This window comes from Mustela lutreola, chromosome 5, assembly GCF_030435805.1.
Source record: "Mustela lutreola isolate mMusLut2 chromosome 5, mMusLut2.pri, whole genome shotgun sequence".
Classification (NCBI taxonomy): Eukaryota; Metazoa; Chordata; class Mammalia; order Carnivora; family Mustelidae; genus Mustela; species Mustela lutreola.
The window spans coordinates 174,902,521-174,930,327 of record NC_081294.1 but is presented as its reverse complement, the minus strand read 5'-3'; positions in this window follow the sequence as shown (position 1 = coordinate 174,930,327).

Genomic DNA, 27,807 nt, shown 5'->3' with positions numbered 1-27,807 from the left:
ACTTTACCCAGCAAGACTGACATTCAAAATGGATGGAGAGATAAAGAGTTTCCAAGATCCGCAAGACTTAAAAGACTATGCAACCACCAAGCCGACACTGCAGGAAATATTAAGGGGGTTCTATAAAAGAGGAAAAAAACCCAGAGTAGTATGAACAGAAATATAGAGACCATCTACAGAAAGAAAGACTTCGAATGTAACACGATGTCAATAAAAACATATCTATCAATAGTCATCCTAAATGTGAATGGCCTAAATGTGCACATAAAATGGCACAGGGTTGCAGACTGGATTAAATGACAGGACCCATCCATATGTTGTCTACAAGAGACTCATTTTGAACCTAAAGATACACCCAGACTGAAAGTGAAGGGACGGAGAAGCATCTTTCATGCCAATGGGCCTCAAAAGAAGGCCGGGGTAGCGATTCTCATATCAGATAAGTTAGATTTTAAACTAAAGGCTGTAGTCAGAGATACAGAAGGACACTACATAATCCTTAAAGGGACTATCCATCAAGATGATCAAACAATTGTAAATATCTATGCTCCCAATATGGGAGCAGCCAATTACATAAGAAAACTGTTAATCAAGATAAAGAGTCATATTGATATGAATACACTAATCATAGGAGATCTTAACATGCCTCTCTCAGAAATAGACAGATCATTGAAGCAGAAAATCAATAAAGAAACAAGAGCATTGAATGACACATTGGACCAGATGGACCTTATAGATATATACAGAACATTCCACCCTAAAACAACAAAATACTCATTCTTCTCAAGTCCACATGGAGCCTTCTCAAGAATAGACCACATACTGAGACACAAAACGGGACTCAACCGATACCAAAAGACTGAGATTATTCCCTGCACATCCTCAGATCATAATGCTTTGAAACTGGAGCTCAATCACAAGGAAAAGTTCAGAAGGAACTCAAACACCTGGAAGCTAAAGACCACCTTGCTTAAGAATGCTTGGATCAACCAGGAGATCAAAGAAGAACTAAAACAAATGGAAACCAATGAGAATGAAGACACTTCGATCCAAAACCTGTGGAATACAGCAAAGGCGGTCCTAAGGGGGTAATACATAGCCATCCAAGCATCCCTCAAACAAACAAAAAAACAAACAAAAAACAAAACTGAAAAATCCAGAACACAGCAGCTGTCTTTACACCTTAAAGAACTGGAGAATCAACAACAAAACAAACCAACTCCACACACAAGAAGGGAAATAATCAAGATTAGAGCTGAGATCAATGAGGTAGAAAGCAGAGATACAGTAGAACATATCAGTGAAACTAGAAGCTGGTTTTTTGAAAGAATCAATAAGATCGATAAACCACTGGCCACACTAATCCAAAACAAAAGAGAGAAAGCTCAAATTCATAAAATTATGAATGAAAAGGGAGAGATCACAATGAACACCAAGGAAATAGAAACAACTATCAGAAGTTATCAATAGTTATATGCCAATAAGCTAAGCAACCTAGATGAAATGGATGCATTCCTGGAAAACTATAAACTCCCAAAATTGAACCAGGAAGAAACTGACAATCTGAAGACCAATATCTACTAATGAGGTTGAAGCGGTGATCAAAAACCTCCCAAAAAACAAGAACCCAGGCCCTGATGGATTCATTTGGGAATTCTATCAAACATTCAAAGAAGAAATAACACCTATTCTCCTGAAACTGTTTCAAAAAATTGAAGCAGAGAGAGGTCGACAAGATGGTGGGGAAGTAGGAGGAGATGGCTTTTCAACCTGTACCCCAAAGTGAGCTGATTACCTACCAAAGAACTCCAATCACCCATGAAATTAGCCTGAGATCAGTATTATACACGTCTGGATCTCTACAGGGGCAGAAGACACCAGTGGGCAGGTAATGCGGAGTGGGAATGGGGGACTGATATCAGAAGATAAACAAAAGGGGGAGGGAGCCACCAGAGGCGACCAGTTGGAAAGTAATACCCCAATAGGAGCGATATTGCCCTGCATCTGGGGACCAGCATTAACTTGGAGACTGGTGGAAAGCACTCCAAAAGAGCTAAGAATCTCCGGGGGGGGGGGAATTGTGGGAATCGGGATGGCTAGCAACAGGGGCGGGGCTTAAGTCCCTGGTCCCTGGACAGCCTCCCCTGGTGCTGAGCCAGAGAGAGTGCAGCCAAGAAACCAGGTGTTGGTCCCTAAGCCACCAGCGCACCTGAGAATGCATGGGTTCTGGCTCCCTTGAGGGGATGGGAGCCACGCTGGATGGCAGAATGTGTGAGCCCTGCTATAGAGCCTGACATACTCCCCTGAGAGAGGTATAAAGGCCCAGCCAGTGCCCTTTCATATGCGCCATTGTTTCAGAGCCTGCACCAAACTCTCCCCTGAGAGAGGTGCTTGAAGGCCCAAACTGGTGCTCTTGGATCTGCACCTTGTTCTCAGAGCCTGAGACCTGCGCGTGAACCTCAGCCTCCCCTGAAATTGGTGCATGCAAGCCCGGTGCTCTTAGACCCAGAAAGACCAGGCACTCCCAGCCCGGGCCAGCAGGAATATCTCAGTGTGTGATTGCTGCTTGGAACCTCTCTGGCGGTCTGGAGCTGCCCAGACAGCCGCCACTTCCTTGGCTTTGGGTACCCTAGGGACAGCGACTTGAAACCTGCTCTGCAAGTGGCCCATGGGGGAACTTATTTAGACTCTGCAGCCATACTGAGGCTTCTCTCTGAGAGGGAGAACAGGGTGTGGTTTATTTTCCTCTAAACCTACAAAAACCATCAAAAGCAGTCAAAGTGAGAAAAAAAGTGAATAAACATAAAAACCTCCAGAGAACAAAAGTCTGAAAAAAAAAAAAAAAACAGTTTCCTCAGAGCCCACCACCTTGAGGGGGGCGGGAGAACTTAACTCAGGGAACATCACTGACTGTCAACCCACGTGGCAGGCCCCTCCCCCAGAAAACAAACCAAGAAAGAAAAAAAAAAAAGAGAGAAAAAAAATTAAAAAGGACTACAAGAGTACAACCACTACTTCATAGGAAAAGTTTTCTTTTTCATTCATTCCCACTATTCTGGTATATATATATATATATATATATATATATATATATATATATATGTAATTTTATTAACCTATTTACCATCACAGCGAGCTGTTCAGTACATCAAATTACATAATAACTTTCTAACCTGAACTTTTTGATACATACACCTATGTTTTCATTTTGCATTTCTATTTTTTTATTCCTACTTTTTTTATATTTTAGTTTAGTTTAGTTTTTTCCTTTATTTTTATCTTCTATTTTTCATATAGAGTTAAACTTCAAAGTAGTCCCCTTTCCCCAATCAATACTACCCCTATAGGTAATTAATTTTTAATACCCCTCTATCTTACGAAAGTTGAGTCCTTTAACAAAGATATCAAGATACATCCAGGAAGAATTAAAACAACCTTCCTCGCACTCACTGAGAATTTATAACCACTCTCCAATCTTTATCTTCCACCAGTGTTTCTGTGTTTTTGTGTTTGTCCTGATAGTATATAAATCTTACACGTGGGGTTCTTTTTGACTAGGTTCTTCCTTTTTTTGTGTATATATATATATATATATATTCTTTTCTCTTGTCATATACTTTTATCAGACTTTTTGTTTGTCTACTTCATAAATCTTACCTTGGGGCCCATTTAGGCTGAACTTTCTCTTTCATCTTCCCTCTCTTTCCTGTCTCTCTCTCTATCTCTTCTTTTGTTTTTCTTTTCCTTTTTCTTTTCTTTTGTCTCTCATTTGGGTGGGGAATCCTGATTGTTCAGACGTGTTCCAGGGTGCACCTTGACTGCACCATGGTTGATACATCCAGCTACATCTGTTCAGTCATCTCTCACCAAAATGACTAGGAGGAGGAATGCCCAATAGAAGAAAAATACAGGGGATGGACCTTCTGCACTAGAGCTAATGGCTATCAACATAGACAATATGTTGGAAAGAGAATTCAGGTTAACAATTATCCAGGCAATAGCTAGTTTGGAGAAAGGCATGGATGACCAAACATAATTGATTAGGGCCAAGCTGAAAGCGATGAGACATGATGTTCACCATGTTAGGGCGGAGCTTAAAGCTACCAGGGAGGAGGTCCACAATGCTCTCAATGAGTTCCAATCTAATCTAAACTCTCTCAAAGCCAGGGTAACTGCGACAGAAGATAGAATTAGTGATCTGGAGGACAAACAGATAGAGAGAAAGGATCAGGAGGAAGCCTGGAACAAACAGCTTAGAAATCACGAAAACAGAATCAGGGAAATAAATGATGCCATGAAACGTTCCAACCTCAGAATTACTGGAATCCCTGAAGGGGAGAAGAAAGAAAGATCTAGAAGATATAGTGGAACAAATCCTTCAAGAAAATTTCCCCAATCTCGCGAATGGAACCAAAATTCATGTACTAGAGGCTAAATGGTCTCCACCCAAGATTATACATTCCAAAAAAAAATAATAATAATAACACGACACCTGATAGTCAAATTAGGAATTATAATTGTAGGTATAATCTCCTGAAAGCTACTAGGGCAAAGAGGCTCCTTACTTACATAGGAAAGCCCATCAATATAACATCAGACCTGTCCACAGAAGCCTGGCAAGCGAGAGAGGGCTGGCAAGATATATTCAGGGCACTAAATGAGAAGAACATGCAGCCAAGAATACTTTATCCATCAAGACTGACATTCAGAATGGATGGAGATATAAAGAGTTTACAAGACCGGCAAGACTTAAAAGACTATGCTACCTCCAAGCCGACACTGCAGTAAATAATAAGGGGGGTTCTATAAAAGAGTAAAAATCCTAAGAATAGCATGGAAGAGAAATATAGAGACAATCTACAGAAAGAAAGACTTCAAAGGTAACTCGAAGTCAATAAAAACGTATCTATCAATAATCAATCTCAATGCGAATGGCCTAAATGCACCCATAAAACAGCACAGGGTTGCAGATTGGATAAAACGACAGAACCCATCCATATGTTCTCTACAAGAGACCCATTTTGAACCTAAAGATACACCCAGACTGAAAGTGAAGGGACGGAGAAGCATCTTTCATGCCAATGGGCCTCAAAAGAAGGTCGGGGTAGCGATTCTCATATCAGATAAATTAGATTTTAAACTAAAGGCTCTAGTCAGAGATACAGAAGGACACTACAGAATTCTTAAAGGGACAATCCACCAAGATGACCTAACAATTGTAAATATCTATGCCTCCAATATGGGAGCATCCGATTACAGAAGAAAACTGTTAATCAAGATAAAGAGTCATATTGATATGAATACACTAATCATAGGAGATCTTAACATGCCTCTCTCAGAAATAGACAGATCATTGAAGCAGAAAATCAATAAAGAAACAAGAGCATTGAATGACACATTGGAACAGATGGATCTCATAGATATATTCAGAACATTCCACCCTAAAACAAAAGAATACTCATTCTTCTCAAGAGCACAGGAAACCTTCTCAAGAATAGACCACATGCTGGGTCATAAATCAGGACTAAACTGATATCAAAAGACTGAGATTTTCCCCTGCATATTCTCAGATCATAATGCTTTGAAACTGGAGCTTAATCACAAGGAAAAGTACAGTAGAAACTCAAACACCTGGAAGCTAAAGACCATCTTGCTTAAGAATGCTTGGATCAACCAGGAGATCAAAGAAGAACTGAAACAAATGGAAACCAATGAGAATAAAGACACTTCGATCCAAACCCTATGGGATACAGCAAAGGCGGTTCTAAGAGGGAAATACATAGACATCCAAGCCTCCCTCAAAATTCTGAAAAATCCAGAATACACCAGATGTCTCTACACCTTAAAGAACTGGAGAATCAACAAAAAAATCAAACTAACTCCACACATAAGAAGAGAAATCATCAAGATTAGAGCTGAGATCAATGAGGTAGAAACCAAAGATACAGTAGAATGTATCAATGAAACTAGAAGTTGGTTTTTTTGAAAAAATAAATAAGATCAATAAGGCACTGGCCACACTAATCCAAAAGAAAAGAGAGAAAGCCCAAATTCACAAAATTATAAATGAAAACGGAGAGATCACAACTAACAATGAGGAAGTAGAAACAATCATCAGAAGTTATTATCAATTCTTATATGCCAATAAGCTTAGCAACCTTGATGAAATGGATGCATTCTTGGAAAACTATAAACTTCCAAAATTGAACCAGGAAGAGATTGACAACCTGAATCGACCGATATCTAGTAACGAGATATAAGCAGTGATCAAAAACCTCCCAAGAAACAAGAGCCCAAGACCTGACGGATTGCTTGGGGAATTCTACCAAACTTTCAAAGAAGAAATAACATCTATTCTCCTGAAGCTGTTTCAAAAAATTGAAGCAGAAGGAAAACTTCCACACTCTTTCTATGAAGCCAGAATTACCCTGTTCCCCAAACCAGGCAAAGACCCTACCAAAATGGATAATTTCAGACCAATATCACTGATGAATATGGATGCTAAGATTCTCAACAAGATCCTTGCAAACAGGGTCAAACAGCACATTAAAAAGATTATCTACCATGACCAGGTGGGATTCATCCCTGGGCTACAAGGATGGTTCAACATTCATAAATCAATCAATGTCATTGAAAAAATTAATATGAGAAGAGGGAAGAACCACATGGTCCTCTCAATTGATGCAGAAAAATCATTTGAAAAAATCCAGCATCCAATCGTGATTAAAATGCTGCAAAGTATAGGGATAGAGGGAACATTCCTGAACTTCATCATATCTATCTATGAAATACCCACAGCAAATATCATCCTCGATGGGAAAAAGCTTGCAGCCTTCCCGTTGAGATCAGGATCACGACAAGGATGCCCACTCTCACCAGTCTTGTTCAACATAGTATTAGAAGTCCTAGCAACAGCAATCAGACAACAAAGAAAAATAAAAGGTATCCAAATTGGCACTGAAGAAGTCAAACTCTCTCTCTTTGCAGATGACGTGATTCTTTATATGGAAAACCCAAAAGACTCCACCCCCAAACTACTAGAACTCATACAGCAATTCAGCAACGTGGCAGGATACAAAGTCAATGTATCCTGTATCCACAGAAATCAGTGGCTTTTTTATGCACTAATAATGAAAATACAGAAATGGAAATCAGAGAATCATTCCATTTACTATAGCACTAAGAACCATAAGATACCTGGGAATAATCCTAAACAAAGAGATAAATGTTCTGTACTCAAGGAACTACAGAATTCTCATGAAAGAAATTGAAGAAGACCCTAAAAGATGATAGACCATTCCATGCTCTTGGATCGGAAGAATAAACATTGCTACAATGTCGATAATGCCTGGAGCAATCTCTACTTTTAATGCTATTCCAATCAAAATTCTACCAGTATTTTTCAAAGAGCTGGAGCAAATAATCCACAAATTTGTATGGAATCAGAAGAGATCCCGAATCACTAAGGAAATTTTGAAAAACAAAAATAAAATGGGGGTATGACAATACCTGATTTCAAGTTTACTACAAAGCTGTGATCACCAAGACAGCATGGAACTCGCATGAAAACAGACACAGACCAGTGGAACAGAGTAGAGAGCCCAGATATGGACCCTCAACTATATGGTCAAATAATCTTCGAAAAAAGAGGAAAAAATAGACAGTGGGAAAAAGTCAGTCTCTTCAATAAATGGTGCTGGGAACAATAGGCAGCTATATGTAGAAAAATGAAACTCGACCATTCTCTTACACCGTACACAAAGATAAACTCAAAATGGATAAAAGACCTCAATGTGAGGCAGGAATCCATCAGAATCCTAGAGAAGAACATAGGCAGAAATCTCTTTGATATCAGCCACAGCAACTTCTTTCAAGATATGTCTCCAAAGGCAAGGGAAACAAAAGTGAAAATGAACTTTTGGGGCTTCATCAAAATCAAAAGCTTCTGCACAGCAAAGGAAACAGTCAAGAAAACAAAGAGGTAACCCACGGAATGGGAGAAGATATTTGCACATGACAGTACAGACAAAAGGTTGATATCCAGGATCTATAAAGAACTCCTCAAACTCAACACACACAAAACAGACAATCATATTAAAAAATGGGCAGAAGATATGACAAGACACTTCTCCATTGAAGACGTACAAATGGCTATCAGACACATGAAAAATGTTCATCATCACTAGCAAATTAATACCACATTGAGATATCATCTTACACCAGTTAGAATAGCCAAAATTAGCAAGACAGGAAACAATATGTGTTGGAGGGGATGTGGGGGAATGTGAACCCTCTTCCACTGTTGGTTGGAATGCAAGTTGGTGCAGCCTCTTTGGAGAACAGTGTGGAGATTTCTCAAGAAATAAAAAAATAGAACTTCTCTATGACCCTGCAATTGCACTCCTGGGTATTTACCCCAAAGATACAGATGTCGTGAAAAGAAGGGCCATCTGTACCCCAATGATTATAGCAGCAATGGCCACGGTCACCAAACTGTGGATAGAACCAAGATGCCCTTCAATGGACGAATGGATAAGGAAGATGTGGTCCATATACACTATGGAGTATTATGCTTCCATCAGAAAAGACGAATACCCAACTTTGGTAGCAACTTGAATGGGACTGGAAGAGATAATGCTGAGTGAAATAAGTGAAGCAGAGAGAGTCATTTATCATATGGTTTCACTTAGTTGTGGAGCATTACAAATAGCATGGAGGACATGGGGAGATAGAAAAAGGTAGTTGAGGGAAATTGGAAGGGGAGGTGAACCATGAGAGACTATGGACTCTGAAAAAAAATCTGAGGGATTTGAAGTGGCAGGGGGTGGGACGTTGGAGTACCAGGTGGTGGGTATTATAGAGGGCACGGATTGCATGGAGCACTGGGTGTGGTGCAAAAAGTAATAAATACTGCTTTGCTGAAAATAAATAAATTAATTAAAAAACTGAGGGTTTTGAAGGGGCGGGGGTTGGGAGGTTGGGGTACCAGGTGGAGGGTATAATAAAGGGCATGGATTGCATGGAGTGCTGGGTGTGGTACAAAAACAATGAATACTGTTATGCTGAAAATAAATTAATAAATTTAAAAAAAAAACCCATCTTGTGGGAAAAAATATCTATACTGCCTAGGGCAATTGATCCTTTTAATGCCATTTGTATGAAAATACCATCGGTATCATTCAAAGACCTGTAGCAAACACATGCCTAAAATTTGTGTGGAATCAGAAAAGACCCCGTATTGCTAAGAAATGCCAAAAGAAAAATAAAACTGGGAGCATAATGTTGCCTGATTTCAAGGGTTACTATGATGATGTGATCACCAAGGCAGCATGGGACTGGCATAAAAACAATCACATAGACCACTAGAACGGTGTAGAGTTCAGATAGGGATCATCAGCACTATGGTCAAATAGTCTTCAAATAATCAGGAAAAAAATATACAGTGGAAAAATGAGAGTCTCTTCAATAAATGGTGGTTGGAAAACTGGGCAGCTATATGTAAAAGAATGAAAATCGATCATCCTTTTACACCATACACAAAGGTAAACTCATAATGCATAAAAGACTTCAATGTGAGACAGAAATCCATGAGAATCCTAGAGGAGAACATAGACATTAACCTCTTCAACACTGGCCATAACAACTTCTTTCAGGTATGTCTCAAAGACAAAGAATGAAGCGGTGGCACTGGGGCCCTGAAGGGTTCTCCTAAAGAGAAGCTTGGACCAAGCTCCAATGTGCAAGTTTCCCATGTGTAGAGGAGATTTGTTCTGATGGGTGAGTCAAGAAACAGCCATATTCGGTTATTGACATCCAGGCCTCTGAGGAGAGATGCCTGGAAACCAAAGCAATGGATCCGATTAGTGCCTAGGGGTCTGTTCGTTCCTTTTTCCCTCTGGGGACATCAGTCTACGGGTCTGAGTGCAGGTAGGTGCTCAGATGGGCTCAGATTGCCCCTGTTTGTCCTGGGAAGCCACCACTATTGAGATGGGCTCAGGGACATTGGAGGTTGATCCTATTAGTAGGGTTGTGGCCATTGCAATGGGCACACAGAAATCCCATGGAGAGGGCAAGTACTGTCCTCAGGTTTGGCTCCAGGGGCCTGAGCCTGTAGGGTGTGTAGGCCAGGGCTGTTTAGACTGCTGTCTGAAAACACAAACTCGGCTTCTGTTTCGGGTCATAGGTATGGAGGGCTGATCTACAGACCATGAGGAGAACTCTTCGGGATATGAAAAAAGGGCGAGTGTGAGGCTCTTGCTCAAGTTTTTGTCTGTGGATATCGTGTCACCCATGTTCATGAAATTTCCGGGTGACTTCATGGGAAATGGACGAGTCTTACTCTCTGGAGGTGCGGCCCCGTCCAAAGAGATTGGGGTCATTCTGTGGGATGGAATAAGTCCGTTTTTTTTTGTTGTTGTTGTTGTTTTGTTTTGTTTTGTTTTGTTTATTAACCTCAGGTGTCCCACCAAATGAGGGATTCCAGAGTAGAGCCCTGGGGAGGGGCGACTGGACAACCAAAAATCTGGTTAAATATTGTGGCCTAGGGACATGTCAAGCCCATTATGACATCTAATTGTCCAGTCTCTAAGAGGACATACTAGAGGGCAGGACTCACTCTGAGGGTCACAATGCATGTTTATGCCCTCGTCACATTCAAGAATGGGCGGGACCTCAGGGAGAATGCTGGTTTCCCCTACACTGATCGTTGGTCAACATGCCAACCACAAGATTTCTTTCCTGGGTAAGGAGGAGTTCTGATTTCTGCATCACACTCACCCTGGGCAGGGATTGGAGATAAAGTCTAGGTTCGGAAGCTTGAAAACTGAGGTAGGGAAGAGATGATGACCTAAGGCCATGGCGGGTCTGATTTGCTCAGTGTGCGGTCAGCTGTCTGGGTGTTGTTCAGGAGGTCTGGGCTCAGGTTGTGTCAGAAAGTGCATTAGTGCCCAGGTTAGACTATATAATTTGGGTCCATTCGAGTGCCGTGTAGGTTGACCCTCATTTAAGCTGCCTGGGCAGCTCATCAGGCAATATTTTTTTTTTTCTAGAGGGCAGGCAGAGTGCTGCATTGTGGGTCCAGAATTGCCAAACTTGAGTGATTCGGGGCCAGGAGTGTGAGGATGGAAGTCTGAGAACACAAGCTAGACTTGGGTTTCAGGGCGAGGGCACGGCAGGTACCCCCTACACATCGGAAACAAGATCTCATGCATCTGAAGTCAGGGCAAGGATCAGACGTTGGCAGGTTGGAGTTTCTGTGCACGACGGCCCCTTCATGAAGGGAGCGGAATCTCAAGGCCATGATGCTTTTCCCACGTTGGGAGTTGTGGGATGCCCCCTTCAAGGATTCCTTCTGCGGGACAATTGAGATCTGTTGGACAGATCCAGGACATCCCATTTGGAATGACTCCAGGGCACCATTCGAGGATGGATGCCTGGGACGAGCGCCTCGCATGCAATTGTCTCCTAGCTACAAGGCAATTTAGATCTGATGGCTCTGCGGGAGCAACCTGGGTGGCTGAGTTGAAATGGACGTTCCTGAGGATGGGTCCTAAGTGTGTTTCTATCATGAGGGCCTTGGAATGAGGCGGTGGCACCGGGACCCTGAAGTATTCTCCTAAGCTTTTGACATAGCTCCCATGCACAAGATTCCTTGTGGAGACGAAATTTGTTCTGATGGGTGCCTCAGGAAAACCCTATGCTAGTATTGGATTCCAGGCTTTTGAGGAGACATGCCTGTAAACCAAAGCAATGGATCCGATTATGGCCTAGGGTCCTGTCTGGTTCAATCTTCTTCTCTGGGGACATCCATCCATGGAATGAGTGGAGATAGATGCTCAGCTGGTGTCAGACCGCCCTTGTTTGTGCCAGGCGACCTACACTATTGGGATGGCCTCAGGGACTTTGGAGGATTCTCCTAATTTGTACGGTTTGTGACAATGGAATGGGCAGAATTCCCATGGATTGGGTAGGCGCAGTCCTCATGCTGGTTCAATCTTCTTCTCTGGGGACATCCATCCATGGAATGAGTGGAGATAGATGCTCAGCTGGTGTCAGACCGCCCTTGTTTGTGCCAGGCGACCTACACTATTGGGATGGCCTCAGGGACTTTGGAGGATTCTCCTAATTTGTACGGTTTGTGACAATGGAATGGGCAGAATTCCCATGGATTGGGTAGGCGCAGTCCTCATGTGTGTCTCGAGGGGCCCCAGCTTGGAGGGTGTGTTGCCCAGGACATTGAGGACAGAAGTCTAAAACACAAACTCAGCTAAGGTTTGCGGATGTAGGTATGGCGGACCCGATCGACAAACCATGAGAAGAACTCTTCAGGATATGAAGAAACAGCGAGTCTGAGGCGCTTGCTCAGGCTTTTGTCTCTGGATTTTGTATCAGCGTTGGCCGTGGAATGTCGGGGAGGCCTCATGGGCCATGGGCAAATCTTCCTCTCTGTGGATTTGGCCCGATCCCAATTGTTTTTCGTCAATCTGTGGGATGGGAGGACTCCTTTCAGGTTTGTTACCTCAGGTGTCCCACCAAAAGAGGAATTCCAAAGCAGAGCCCTATGGAGAGGGAAGGGACAAAGCGAACTATGGTTAAAAATTGGGGCCAGGGGCATGGCAGGCCCAATATGCGGGCTCAGGGTCCACCCACTGAGAGGCCTTACTTGAGGACTGGGCTCAGGCGGAGGGTCACAATGTGTGTTTGTGAACAATGTGGCCCGCGAGAATTGGCGGGGCCTCATGGGCCACACTGGTTTCAACTACACTGGACGTTGGACAACATGGCAACGGCAAGGTTTCTTGCCATGGGGATGGAGTTCTGATTTCTGCATCATTTTCAACCGTGGGCAGTGTTTTGAGATACGTTATAGTTTCTGAAGCCTGAAAATCGAGGTTGAGAAGAGATGACGACCTAAGGCCATGGCGGGTCCGATATGCTCAGAGTGCGGCCAGCTGTCTGGGTGTTGGTCAGGAGGTCCAGGCTCAGGTTGTGTCTGAAAGGGCACCAGTGCCCAGGTCAGCCTATATATTTGGGGTATAGCCAAGTAGCGTGCAGGTTGATCCTCATTTGGGGTATCTTTGTAGCCCCAGGGGGCATTGTTTTTCTTCTAGAGGGCAGGCAGAGTGTTGCCTTGTAGTTCTGGTTTGCCAAACTGTAGGGCTTGTGGGCCCGTAGTCTGAGGACGGTTGTCTGAGAACACAAGCTAGGCTTAGGTTTCCGAGGGGGGACATGGCAGGCCCAATCTACAGACCTGACTCGAGATCTCGTGGATCTGATCAGAGCGAGGATCAGACGATCGCTCAGGTTGGAGGTTCTGTCCCTGATGGACCCTTCTTGAAGGGGGGGTGGATCACGAGGCCATGGGTGTTTCCCAAGATGGGAGTTGTGAGAAGCTCCAAACTGCAAAGATTCTTCTGCAGGACAATTGAGAACTGTTGGTTGGCTCCAGGCCAACAATTCCGAGCTGGGTACTAAGGATGGATGGATGGGTAGCCCACCTCGCATTCCAATTGTGTCCTAGCAACAAGACATGTTAGATCTTTTGGATCTGGGGGAGCAACCGAGGAGGCTGAGTTAAAATGGAATCTCCAGTGGATGGGTCCTAATGTGTTTTTGTGTCTATGAAGACCTTGGAATGAAGCGGTGGCACTGGGGCGCTGAAGGGTTCTCCTAAAGAGAAGCTTTGACCAAGCTCCAATGTGCAAGTTTCCCATTTGTAGAGGAGATTTGTTCTGATGGGTGAGTCAAGAAACAGCCATATTCGGGTATTGAAATCCAGGCCTATGAGGAGAGATGCCAGAAAACCAAAGCAATGGATCCGATTAGTGCCTAGGGGTCTGTTCATTCCTTTTTCCCTCTGGGGACATCAGTCTATGGGTCTGAGTGCAGTTAGGTGCTCAGAGGGGCTCAGATTGCCCCTGTTTGTCCTCGGAAGCGACCACTATTGAGATGGCCTCAGGGACTTTGGAGGTTTATCCTATTAGTAGGGTAGTGGCCATTGCAATGGGCACAAAGAAATCCTTTGGAGAGGGCAAGTACAGTCCTCAGGTTTGGCTCCAGGGGCCTGAGCCTGTAGGGTGTGTAGGCCAGGGATGTTTAGACTGCTGTCTGAAAACACAAACTCGGCTTCTGTTTCGGGTCAAAGGTATGACAACACTGATCTACAGACCATGAGGAGAACTCTTCAGGATATGAAAAAAGGGCGAGTGTGAGGCTCTTGCTCAAGTTTTTGTCTCTGGATATCGTGTCACCCATGTTCATGAAATTTCCGGGTGACTTCATGGGAAATGGACGAGTCTTACCCTCTGGAGGTGTGGCCCCGTCCGAAGAGTTTGGGGTCATTCTGTGGGATGGAATAAGTCCATATTTTTGTTGTTGTTGTTTTGTTTGGTTTTGTTTTGTTTTTTAACCTCAGGTGTCCCACCAAATGAGGGATTCCAGAGTAGAGCCCTGGGGAGGGGCGACTGGACAACCAGAAATCTGGTTAAATATTGGGGCCTAGGTCCATGTCAAGCCCATTATGACATCTAATGGTCCAGTCACTAAGAGGACATACTAGAGGGCACGACTCACGCTGAGGGTCACAATGCATGTTTATGCCCTCATCACACTCAAGAATGGGCGGGTCCTCAGGGTGAATGCTGGTTTCTCCTACACTGAACGTTGGACAACGTGCCAACCAAAAGGTTTCTTGCCATGGGAAAGGAGGAATTCTGATTTCTGGGCAGGGATTGGAGATAAGGTCTAGGTTCTGAGGCCTGAAAACTGAGGTAGGGAAGAGATGATGACCTAAGGCCATGGCAGGTCTGATGTGCTCAGTGTGCGGTCAGCTGTCTGGGTGTTGGTCAGGAGGTCCGGGCTCAGGTTGTGTCAGAAAGTGCATTAGTGCCCAGGTTAGACTATATAATTTGGGTACATTCGAGTGCCGTGTAGGTTGCAGCTCATTAGGCAATATTTTTTTTTTTTTCTAGAGGGCAGGCAGAGTGCTGCATTGTGGGTCCGGAATTGCCAAACTTGAGTGCTTCGGACCAGGAGTGTGAGGACGGAAGTCTGAGAACACAAGCTAGACTTGGGTTTCAGGGCGAGGGCACGGCAGGTACCCCCTACACATCGGAACCAAGATCTCATGCATCTGAAGTCAGAGCGAGGATCAGACGTTGGCTCAGGTTGGAGTTTCAGTGCATGACGGTCCCTTCATGAAGGGAGCGGAATCTCGAGGCCATGGAGGATTTCCCACGTTGGGAGTTGTGGGATGCCCCCTACAAGGATTCCTTCTGCGGGACAATTGAGACCTGTTGGACAGGTCCAGGACATCCCATATGGAATGACTCCAGGGCACCATTCGAGGATGGATGCCTGGGACGAGCGCCTCGCATTGCAATTGTCTCCTAGCAACAAGGCAATTTGGATCTGATGGCTCTGCGGGAGCAACCTGGGTGGCTGAGTTGAAATGGACTTTCCTGAGGATGGGTCCTAAAGTGTGTTTGTATCCATGAGGGCCGTGGAATGAGGCGGTGGCACCGGGACCCTGAGGTATTCTCCTAAGCTTTTGACATAACTCCCATACACAAGTTTCCTTGTGGAGACGAGATTTGTTCTGATGGGTGCCTCAGGAAAACCCCTATGCTAATATTGGAATCCAGGCTTTTGAGGAGACATGCCTGTAAACCAAAGCAATGGATCCGATTATGGCCTAGGGTCCTGTCTGGTTCAATCTTCTTCTCTGGGGACATCCATCTATGGAATGAGTGGAGATAGTTGCTCAGCTGGTGTCAGACCGCCCTTGTTTGTGCCGGGTGACCTACACTATTGGGATGGCCTCAGGGACTTTGGAGGGTTCTCCTAATTTGTACGGTTTGGGACAATGGAATGGGCAGAATTCCCATGGATTGGGTAGGCGCAGTCCTAATGTGTGACTCCAGGGGCCCAGTCTGGAGTGTGTGTTGCCCAGGACATTGAGGACAGAAGTCTAAAAACACAAACTCAGCTAAGGTTTGCGGATGTAGGTATGGCGGACCCGATCGACAAACCATGAGAAGAACTCTTCAGGATATGAAGAAACAGCGAGTCTGAGTCGCTTGCTCATTCTTTTGTCTCTGGATTTTGTATCAGCGTTGGCCGTGGAATGTCGGGGAGGCCTCAGGGGCCATGGACGAATCTTCCTCTCTGTGGATTTGGCCCGATCCCAATTGTTTTTCGTCAATCTGTGGGATGGGAGGACTCCTTTCAGGTTTGTTACCTCAGGTGTCCCACCAAAAGAGGAATTCCAAATCAGAGCCCTAGGGAAGAGTGAAGGGACAAAGTGAACTATGGTTAAAAATCGGGGCCAGGGGTATAGCAGGCCCCATATGCGGGCTCAGGGTCCAGCCACTGAGAGGCCTTACTTGAGGACTGGGCTCAGGCTGAGGGTCACAATGTGTGTTTGTGACCAATGTTGCCCGCGAGCATGGGCGGGGAATCATGGGCCACACTGGTTTCCACTACACTGAATGTTGGACAACATGGCAACCGCAAGGTTTCTTGCCATGGGGATGGAGTTCTGATTTCTGCATCATTTTCAACCGTGGGCAGTGTTTTGAGATAAGTTCTAGTTTCTGAAGCCTGAAAATCGAGGTTGAGAAGAGATGACTACCTAAGGCCATGGCGGATCCGATGTGCTCAGAGTGCGGCCAGCTCTCTGGGTGTGGCCTGGAGGTCCAGGCTCAGGTTGTGTCTGAAAGGGCATCAGTGCCCAGGTCAGCCTATGTATTTGGGGTACAGCCAAGTGGCGTGCAGGTTGATCCTCATTTGGGGTTTCTGGTTAGCCCCAGGGGGCAATGTTTTTCTTCTGGAGTGCAGGCAGAGTGTTGCATTGTAGTTCTGGTTTGCCAATCTGGAGGGCTTGTGGGCCCGTAGTCTGAGGACGGAAGTCTGAGAAAACAATCTAGGCTTAGGTTTCTGGGTGAGGACATGGCAGGCACAATCTACAGACCTGACTCGAGATCTCGTGGATCTGAAGTCAGGGCGAGGATCAGACGATCTCTCAGGTTGGAGGTTCTGTCCCTGATGGACCCTTCATGAGGGGGGGGTGGATCACGAGGCCATGGGGTTTTCCCAAGATGGGAGTTGTGAGAAGCTCCAAACTGCAAAGATTCTTCTGCAGGACAATTGAGACCTGTTGGTTGGCTCAGGCCAACGATTCCGAGCAGGGTACTAAGGATGGATGGATGGGTAGCCCACCTCGCATTCCAATTGTCTCCTAGCAACAAGACATGTTAGATCTGCTGGATCTGGGGGAGCAACCGAGGAGGCTGAGTTCAAATGGACTCTCCTATGGATGGGTCCTAATGTGTTTTTGTGTCTATGAAGGCATTGGAATGAAGCGGTGGCACTGGGGCCCTGAAGGGTTCTCCTAAAGAGAAGCTTAGACCAAGCTCCAATGTGCAAGTTTCCCATGTGTAGAGGAGATTAGTTCTGATGGGTGAGTCAAGAAACAGCCATATTCGGGTATTGAAATCCAGGCCTCTGAGGAGAGATGCCTGGAAACCAAAGCAATGGATCCGATTAGTGCCTAGGGGTCTGTTCGTTCCTTTTTCCCTCTGGGGACATCAGTCTACGGGTCTGAGTGCAGGTAGGTGCTCAGATGGGCTCAGATTGCCCCTGTTTGTCCTGGGAAGCCACCACTATTGAGACGGCCTCAGGGACTTTGGAGGTCGATCCTATTAGTAGGGTTGTGGCCATTGCAATGGGCACACAGAAATCCCTTGGAGAGGGCAAGTACAGTCCTCAGGTTTGGCTCCAGGGGCCTGAGCCTGTAGGGTGTGTAGGCCAGGGCTGTTTAGACCGTTGTCTGAAAACACAAACTCGGCTTCTGTTTCGGGTCATAGGTATGGCAGGACTGATCTACAGACCATGAGGAGAACTCTTCGGGATGTGAAAAAAGGGCGAGTGTGAGGCTCTTGCTCAAGTTTTTGTCTCTGGATATCGTGTCACCCATGTTCATGAAATTTCCGGGTGACTTCATGGGAAATGGACGAGTCTTACTCTCTGGAGGTGTGGCCCCGTCCGAAGAGTTTGGGGTCATTCTGTGGGATGGAATAAGTCCATTTTTTTGTTGTTGTTGTTTTGTTTGGTTTTGTTTTGTTTTTTAACCTCAGGTGTCCCACCAAATGAGGGATTCCAGAGTAGAGCCCTGGGGAGGGGCGACTGGACAACCAGAAATCTGGTTAAATATTGGGGCCTAGGTCCATGTCAAGCCCATTATGACATCTAATGGTCCAGTCACTAAGAGGACATACTAGAGGGCAGGACTCACGCTGAGGGTCACAATGCATGTTTATGCCCTCATCACACTCAAGAATGGGCGGGTCCTCAGGGTGAATGCTGGTTTCTCCTACACTGAACGTTGGACAACGTGCCAACCAAATGGTTTCTTGCCATGGGTAAGGAGGAATTCTGATTTCTGGGCAGGGATTGGAGATAAGGTCTAGGTTCTGAAGCCTGAAAACTGAGGTAGGGAAGAGATGATGACCTAAGGCCATGGCAGGTCTGATGTGCTCAGTGTGCGGTCAGCTGTCTGGGTGTTGGTCAGGAGGTCCGGGCTCAGGTTGTGTCAGAAAGTGCATTAGTTACCAGGTTAGACTATATAATTTGGGTACATTCGAGTGCCGTGTAGGTTGCAGCTCATTAGGCAATATTTTTTTTTTTTTTTTCTAGAGGGCAGGCAGAGTGCTGCATTGTGGGTCCGGAATTGCCAAACTTGAGTGCTTCGGACCAGGAGTGTGAGGACGGAAGTCTGAGAACACAAGCTAGACTTGGGTTTCAGGGCGAGGGCACGGCAGGTACCCCCTACAAATCGGAACCAAGATCTCATGCATCTGAAGTCAGAGCGAGGATCAGACGTTGGCTCAGGTTGGAGTTTCTGTGCATGACGGTCCCTTCATGAAGGGAGCGGAATCTCGAGGCCATGGAGGTTTTCCCACGTTGCGAGTTGTGGGATGCCCCCTTCAAGGATTCCTTCTGCGGGACAATTGAAACCTGTTGGACAGGTCCAGGACATCCCATATGGAATGACTCCAGGGTACCGTTCGAGGATGGATGCCTGGGACGAGCGCCTCGCATTGCAATTGTCTCCTAGCAACAAGGCAGTTTAGATCTGATGGCTCTGCGGGAGCAACCTGGGTGGCTGAGTTGAAATGGACTTTCCTGAGGATGGGTCCTAAAGTGTGTTTGTATCCATGAGGGCCTTGGAATGAGGCGGTGGCACCGGGACCCTGAAGTATTCTCCTAAGCTTTTGACATAGCTCCCATACACAAGTTTCCTTGTGGAGACGAGATTTGTTCTGATGGGTGCCTCAGGAAAACCCCTATGCTAATATTGGAATCCAGGCTTTTGAGGAGACATGCCTGTAAACCAAAGCAATGGATCCGTTTATGGCCTAGGGTCCTGTCTGGTTCAATCTTCTTCTCTGGGGACATCCATCTATGGAATGAGTGGAGATAGTTGCTCAACTGGTGTCAGACCGCCCTTGTTTGTGCCGGGTGACCTACACTATTGGGATGGCCTCAGGGACTTTGGAGGGTTCTCCTAATTTGTACGGTTTGGGACAATGGAATGGGCAGAATTCCCATGGATTGGGTAGGCGCAGTCCTAATGTGTGACTCCAGGGGCCCAGTCTGGAGTGTGTGTTGTCCAGGACATTGAGGACAGAAGTCTAAAAACACAAACTCAGCTAAGGTTTGCGGATGTAGGTATGGCGGACCCGATCGACAAACCATGAGAAGAACTCTTCAGGATATGAAGAAACAGCGAGTCTGAGGCGCTTGCTCATTCTTTTGTCTCTGGATTTTGTATCAGCGTTGGCAGCGGAATGCCGGGGAGGCCTCAGGGGCCATGGACGAATCTTCCTCTCTGTGGATTTGGCCCGATCCCAATTGTTTTTCGTCAATCTGTGGGATGGGAGGACTCCTTTCAGGTTTGTTACCTCAGGTGTCCCACCAAAAGAGGAATTCCAAATCAGAGCCCTAGGGAAGAGTGAAGGGACAAAGCGAACTATGGTTAAAAATCGGGGCCAGGGGCATGGCAGGCCCCATATGCGGGCTCAGGGTCCAGCCACTGAGAGGCCTTACTTGAGGACTGGGTTCAGGCTGAGGGTCACAATGTGTGTCTGTGACCAATGTTGCCCGCGAGCATGGGCGGGGAATCATGGGCCACACTGGTTTCCACTACACTGAATGATGGACAACATGGCAACCGCAAGGTTTCTTGCCATGGGGATGGAGTTCTGATTTCTGCATCATTTTCAACCGTGGGCAGTGTTTTGAGATAAGTTATAGTTTCTGAAGCCTGAAAATCGAGGTTGAGAAGAGATGACGACCTAAGGCCATGGCGGATCCGATGTGCTCAGAGTGCGGCCAGCTGTCTGGGTGTGGCCTGGAGGTCCAGGCTCAGGTTGTGTCTGAAAGGGCATCAGTGCCCAGGTCAGCCTATGTATTTGGGGTACAGCCAAGTGGCGTGCAGGTTGATCCTCATTTGGGGTTTCTGGTTATCCCAGGGGGCAATGTTTTTCTTCTGGAGTGCAGGCAGAGTGTTGCATTGTAGTTCTGGTTTGCCAATCTGGAGGGCTTGTGGGCCCGTAGTCTGAGGACGGAAGTCTGAGAACACAATCTAGGCTTAGGTTTCTGGGTGAGGACATGGCAGGCACAATCTACAGACCTGACACGAGATCTCGTGGATCTGAAGTCAGGGCGAGGATCAGACGATCTCTCAGGTTGGAGGTTCTGTCCCTGATGGACCCTTCATGAAGGGGGGGTGGATCACGAGGCCATGGGGGTTTCCCAAGATGGGAGTTGTGAGAAGCTCCAAACTGCAAAGATTCTTCTGCAGGACAATTGAGACCTGTTGGTTAGCTCAGGCCAACGATTCCGAACAGGGTACTAAGGATGGATGGATGGGTAGCCCACCTCGCATTCCAATTGTCTCCTAGCAACAAGACATGTTAGATCTGCTGGATCTGGGGGAGCAACCGAGGAGGCTGAGTTCAAATGGACTCTCCTATGGATGGGTCCTAATGTGTTTTTGTGTCTATGAAGGCCTTGGAATGAAGCGGTGGCACTGGGGCCCTGAAAGGTTCTCCTACAGAGAAGCTTCGACCAAGCTCCAATGTGCAAGTTTCCCATGTGTAGAGGAGATTAGTTCTGATGGGTGAGTCAAGAAACAGCCATATTCGGGTATTGAAATCCAGGCCTCTGAGGAGAGATGCCTGGAAACCAAAGCAATGGATCCGATTAGTGCCTAGGGGTCTGTTCGTTCCTTTTTCCCTCTGGGGACATCAGTCTACGGGTCTGAGTGCAGGTAGGTGCTCAGATGGGCTCAGATTGCCCCTGTTTGTCCTGGGAAGCCACCACTATTGAGATGGCCTCAGGGACTTTGGAGGTTGATCCTATTAGTAGGGTTGTGGCCATTGCAATGGGCACACAGAAATCCCTTGGAGAGGGCAAGTACAGTCCTCAGGTTTGGCTCCAGGGGCCTGAGCCTGTAGGGTGTGTCAGCCAGGGCTGTTTAGACCGTTGTCTGAAAACACAAACTCGGCTTCTGTTTCGGGTCATAGGTAGGGCAGGACTGATCTACAGACCAAGAGGAGAACTCTTCGGGATATGAAAAAAGGGCGAGTGTGTGGCTCTTGCTCAAGTTTTTGTCTCTGGATATCGTGTCACCCATGTTCATGAAATTTCCGGGTGACTTCATGGGAAATGGACGAGTCTTACTCTCTGGAGGTGTGGCCCCGTCCGAAGAGTTTGGGGTCATTCTGTGGGATGGAATAAGTCCATTTTTTTGTTGTTGTTGTTTTGTTTGGTTTTGTTTTGTTTTTTAACCTCAGGTATCCCACCAAATGAGGGATTCCAGAGTAGAGCCCTGGGGAGGGGCGACTGGACAACCAGAAATCTGGTTAAATATTGGGGCCTAGGTACATGTCATGCTCATTATGACATCTAATATTCCAGTCACTAAGAGGACATACTAGAGGGCACGACTCACGCTGAGGGTCACAATGCATGTTTATGCCCTCATCACACTCAAGAATGGGCGGGTCCTCAGGGTGAATGCTGGTTTCTCCTACACTGAACGTTGGACAACGTGCCAAACAAAAGGTTTCTTGCCATGGGTAAGGAGGAATTCTGATTTCTGGGCAGGGATTGGAGATAAGGTCTAGGTTCTGAGGCCTGAAAACTGAGGTAGGGAAGAGATGATGACCTAAGGCCATGGCAGGTCTGATGTGCTCAGTGTGCGGTCAGCTGTCTGGGTGTTGGTCAGGAGGTCTGGGCTCAGGTTGTGTCAGAAAGTGCATTAGTGCCCAGGTTAGACTATTTAATTTGGGTACATTCGAGTGCCGTGTAGGTTGCAGCTCATTAGGCAATATATATATATATATATTTTTTTTTTTTCTAGAGGGCAGGCAGAGTGCTGCATTGTGGGTCCGGAATTGCCAAACTTGAGTGCTTCGGACCAGGAGTGTGAGGACGGAAGTCTGAGAACACAAGCTAGACTTGGGTTTCAGGGCGAGGGCACGGCAGGTACCCCCTACACATCGGAACCAAGATCTCATGCATCTGAAGTCAGAGCGAGGATCAGACGTTGGCTCAGGTTGGAGTTTCTGTGCATGACGGTCCCTTCATGAAGGGAGCGGAATCTCGAGGCCATGGAGGTTTTCCCACGTTGCGAGTTGTGGGATGCCCCCTTCAAGGATTCCTTCTGCGGGACAATTGAGACCTGTTGGACAGGTCCAGGACATCCCATATGGAATGACTCCAGGGCACCGTTCGAGGATGGATGCCTGGGACGAGCGCCTCGCATTGCAATTGTCTCCTAGCAACAAGGCAGTTTAGATCTGATGGCTCTGCGGGAGCAACCTGGGTGGCTGAGTTGAAATGGACTTTCCTGAGGATGGGTCCTAAAGTGTGTTTGTATCCATGAGGGCCTTGGAATGAGGCGGTGGCACCGGGACCCTGAAGTATTCTCCTAAGCTTTTGACATAGCTCCCATACACAAGTTTCCTTGTGGAGACGAGATTTGTTCTGATGGGTGCCTCAGGAAAACCCCTATGCTAATATTGGAATCCAGGCTTTTGAGGAGACATGCCTGTAAACCAAAGCAATGGATCCGATTATGGCCTAGGGTCCTGTCTGGTTCAATCTTCTTCTCCGGGGACATCCATCTATGGAATGAGTGGAGATAGTTGCTCAGCTGGTGTCAGACCGCCCTTGTTTGTGCCGGGTGACCTACACTATTGGGATGGCCTCAGGGACTTTGGAGGGTTCTCCTAATTTGTACGGTTTGGGACAATGGAATGGGCAGAATCCCCATGGATTGGGTAGGCGCAGTCCTAATGTGTGACTCCAGGGGCCCAGTCTGGAGTGTGTGTTGCCCAGGACATTGAGGACAGAAGTCTAAAAACACAAACTCAGGTAAGGTTTGCGGATGTAGGTATGGCGGACCCGATCGACAAACCATGAGAAGAACTCTTCAGGATATGAAGAAACAGCGAGTCTGAGGCGCTTGCTCATTCTTTTGTCTCTGGATTTTGTATCAGCGTTGGCCGTGGAATGTCGGGGAGGCCTCAGGGGCCATGGACGAATCTTCCTCTCTGTGGATTTGGCCCGATCCCAATTGTTTTTCGTCAATCTGTGGGATGGGAGGACTCCTTTCAGGTTTGTTACCTCAGGTGTCCCACCAAAAGAGGAATTCCAAATCAGAGCCCTAGGGAAGAGTGAAGGGACAAAGCGAACTATGGTTGAAAATCTGGGCCAGGGGCATGGCAGGCCCCATATGCGGGCTCAGGGTCCAGCCACTGAGAGGCCTTACTTGAGGACTGGGCTCAGGCTCAGGGTCACAATGTGTATTTGTGACCAATGTTGCCCGCGAGCATGGGCGGGGAATCATGGGCCACACTGGTTTCCACTACACTGAATGTTGGACAACATGGCAACCGCAAGGTTTCTTGCCATGGGGATGGAGTTCTGATTTCTGCATCATTTTCAACCGTGGGCAGTGTTTTGAGATAAGTTATAGTTTCTGAAGCCTGAAAATCGAGGTTGAGAAGAGATGACGACCTAAGGCCATGGCGGATCCGATGTGCTCAGAGTGCGGCCAGCTGTCTGGGTGTGGCCTGGAGGTCCAGGCTCAGGTTGTGTCTGAAAGGGCATCAGTGCCCAGGTCAGCCTATGTATTTGGGGTACAGCCAAGTGGCGTGCAGGTTGATCCTCATTTGGGGTTTCTGGTTAGCCCCAGGGGGCAATGTTTTTCTTCTGGAGTGCAGGCAGAGTGTTGCATTGTAGTTCTGGATTGCCAATCTGGAGGGCTTGTGGGCCCGTAGTCTGAGGACGGAAGTCTGAGAACACAATCTAGGCTTAGGTTTCTGGGTGAGGACATGGCAGGCACAATCTACAGACCTGACTCGAGTTCTCGTGGATCTGAAGTCAGGGCGAGGATCAGACAATCTCTCAGGTTGGAGGTTGTGTCCCTGATGGACCCTTCATGAAGGGGGGGGTGGATCACGATGCCATGGGGGTTTCCCAAGATTGGAGTTGTGAGAAGCTCCAAACTGCAAAGATTCTTCTGCAGGACAATTGAGACCTGTTGTTTGGCTCAGGCCAACGATTCCGAGCAGGGTACTAAGGATGGATGGATGGGTAGCCCACCTCGCATTCCAATTGTCTCCTAGCAACAAGACATGTTAGATCTGCTGGATCTGGGGGAGCAACCGAGGAGGCTGAGTTCAAATGGACTCTCCTATGGATGGGTCCTAATGTGTTTTTGTGTCTATGAAGACCTTGGAATGAAGCGGTGGCACTGAGGCCCTGAAGGGTTCTCCTAAAGAGAAGCTTCGACCAAGCTCCAATGTGCAAGTTTCCCATGTGTAGAGGACATTAGTTCTGATGGGTGAGTCAAGAAACAGCCATATTCGGGTATTGAAATCCAGGCCTCTGAGGAGAGATGCCTGGAAACCAAAGCAATGGATCCGATTAGTGCCTAGGGGTCTGTTCGTTCCTTTTTCCCTCTGGGGACATCAGTCTACGGGTCTGAGTGCAGGTAGGTGCTCAGATGGGCTCAGATTGCCCCTGTTTGTCCTGGGAAGCCACCACTATTGAGACGGCCTCAGGGACTTTGGAGGTTGATCCTATTAGTAGGGTTGTGGCCATTGCAATAGGCACACAGAAATCCCTTGGAGAGGGCAAGTACAGTCCTCAGGTTTGGCTCCAGGGGCCTGAGCCTGTAGGGTGTGTAGGCCAGGGCTGGTTTAGACCGTTGTCTGAAAACACAAACTCGGCTTCTGTTTCGGGTCATAGGTATGGCAGGACTGATCTACAGACCATGAGGAGAACTGTTCGGGATATGAAAAAAGGGCGAGTGTGAGGCTCTTGCTCAAGTTTTTGTCTCTGGATATCGTGTCACCCATGTTCATGAAATTTCCGTGTGACTTCATGGGAAATGGACGAGTCTTACCCTCTGGAGGTGTGGCCCCGTCCGAAGAGTTTGGGGTCATTCTGTGGGATGGAATAAGTCCATTTTTTTGTTGTTGTTTTGTTTGGTTTTGTTTTGTTTTTTAACCTCAGGTGTCCCACCAAATGAGGGATTCCAGAGTAGAGCCCTGGAGAGGGGCGACTGGACAACCAGAAATCTGGTTAAATATTGGGGCCTAGGTACATGTCGAGCCCATTATGACATCTAATGGTCCAGTCACTAAGAAGACATACTAGAGGGCAGGACTCACGCTGAGGGTCACAATGCATGTTTATGCCCTCATCACACTCAAGAATGGGCGGGTCCTCAGGGTGAATGCTGGTTTCTCCTACACTGAACGTTGGACAACGTGCCAACCAAAAGGTTTCTTGCCATGGGAAAGGAGGAATTCTGATTTCTGGGCAGGGATTGGAGATAAGGTCTAGGTTCTGAAGCCTGAAAACTGAGGTAGGGAAGAGATGATGACCTAAGGCCATGGCAGGTCTGATGTGCTCAGTGTGCGGTCAGCTGTCTGGGTGTTGGTCAGGAGGTCCGGGCTCAGGTTGTGTCAGAAAGTGCATTAGTGCCCAGGTTAGACTATATAATTTGGGTACATTCGAGTGCCGTGTAGGTTGCAGCTCATTAGGCAATATATATATATATATATATATATATATATATATATATATATATATTTTTTATAGAGGGCAGGCAGAGTGCTGCATTGTGGGTCCGGAATTGCCAAACTTGAGTGCTTCGGACCAGGAGTGTGAGGACGGAAGTCTGAGAACACAAGCTAGACTTGGGTTTCAGGGCGAGGGCACGGCAGGTACCCCCTACACATCGGAACCAAGATCTCATGCATCTGAAGTCAGAGCGAGGATCAGACGTTGGCTCAGGTTGGAGTTTCTGTGCATGACGGTCCCTTCATGAAGGGAGCGGAATCTCGAGGCCATGGAGGTTTTCCCACGTTGCGAGTTGTGGGATGCCCCCTTCAAGGATTCCTTCTGCGGGACAATTGAGACCTGTTGGACAGGTCCAGGACATCCCATATGGAATGACTCCAGGGCACCGTTCGAGGATGGATGCCTGGGACGAGCGCCTCGCATTGCAATTGTCTCCTAGCAACAAGGCAGTTTAGATCTGATGGCTCTGCGGGAGCAACCTGGGTGGCTGAGTTGAAATGGACTTTCCTGAGGATGGGTCCTAAAGTGTGTTTGTATCCATGAGGGCCTTGGAATGAGGCGGTGGCACCGGGACCCTGAAGTATTCTCCTAAGCTTTTGACATAGCTCCCATACACAAGTTTCCTTGTGGAGACGAGATTTGTTCTGATGGGTGCCTCAGGAAAACCCCTATGCTAATATTGGAATCCAGGCTTTTGAGGAGACATGCCTGTAAACCAAAGCAATGGATCCGATTATGGCCTAGGGTCCTGTCTGGTTCAATCTTCTTCTCTGGGGACATCCATCTATGGAATGAGTGGAGATAGTTGCTCAGCTGGTGTCAGACCGCCCTTGTTTGTGCCGGGTGACCTACACTATTGGGATGGCCTCAGGGACTTTGGAGGGTTCTCCTAATTTGTACGGTTTGGGACAATGGAATGGGCAGAATCCCCATGGATTGGGTAGGCGCAGTCCTAATGTGTGACTACAGGGGCCCAGTCTGGAGTGTGTGTTGCCCAGGACATTGAGGACAGAAGTCTAAAAACACAAACTCAGGTAAGGTTTGCGGATGTAGGTATGGCGGACCCGATCGACAAACCATGAGAAGAACTCTTCAGGATATGAAGAAACAGCGAGTCTGAGGCGCTTGCTCATTCTTTTGTCTCTGGATTTTGTATCAGCGTTGGCCGTGGAATGTCGGGGAGGCCTCAGGGGCCATGGACGAATCTTCCTCTCTGTGGATTTGGCCCGATCCCAATTGTTTTTCGTCAATCTGTGGGATGGGAGGACTCCTTTCAGGTTTGTTACCTCAGGTGTCCCACCAAAAGAGGAATTCCAAATCAGAGCCCTAGGGAAGAGTGAAGGGACAAAGCGAACTATGGTTAAAAATCGGGGCCAGGGGCATGGCAGGCCCCATATGCGGGCTCAGGGTCCAGCCACTGAGAGGCCTTACTTGAGGACTGGGCTCAGGCTGAGGGTCACAATGTGTGTTTGTGACCAATGTTGCCCGCGAGCATGGGCGGGGAATCATGGGCCACACTGGTTTCCACTACACTGAATGTTGGACAACATGGCAACCGCAAGGTTTCTTGCCATGGGGATGGAGTTCTGATTTCTGCATCATTTTCAACCGTGGGCAGTGTTTTGAGATAAGTTATAGTTTCTG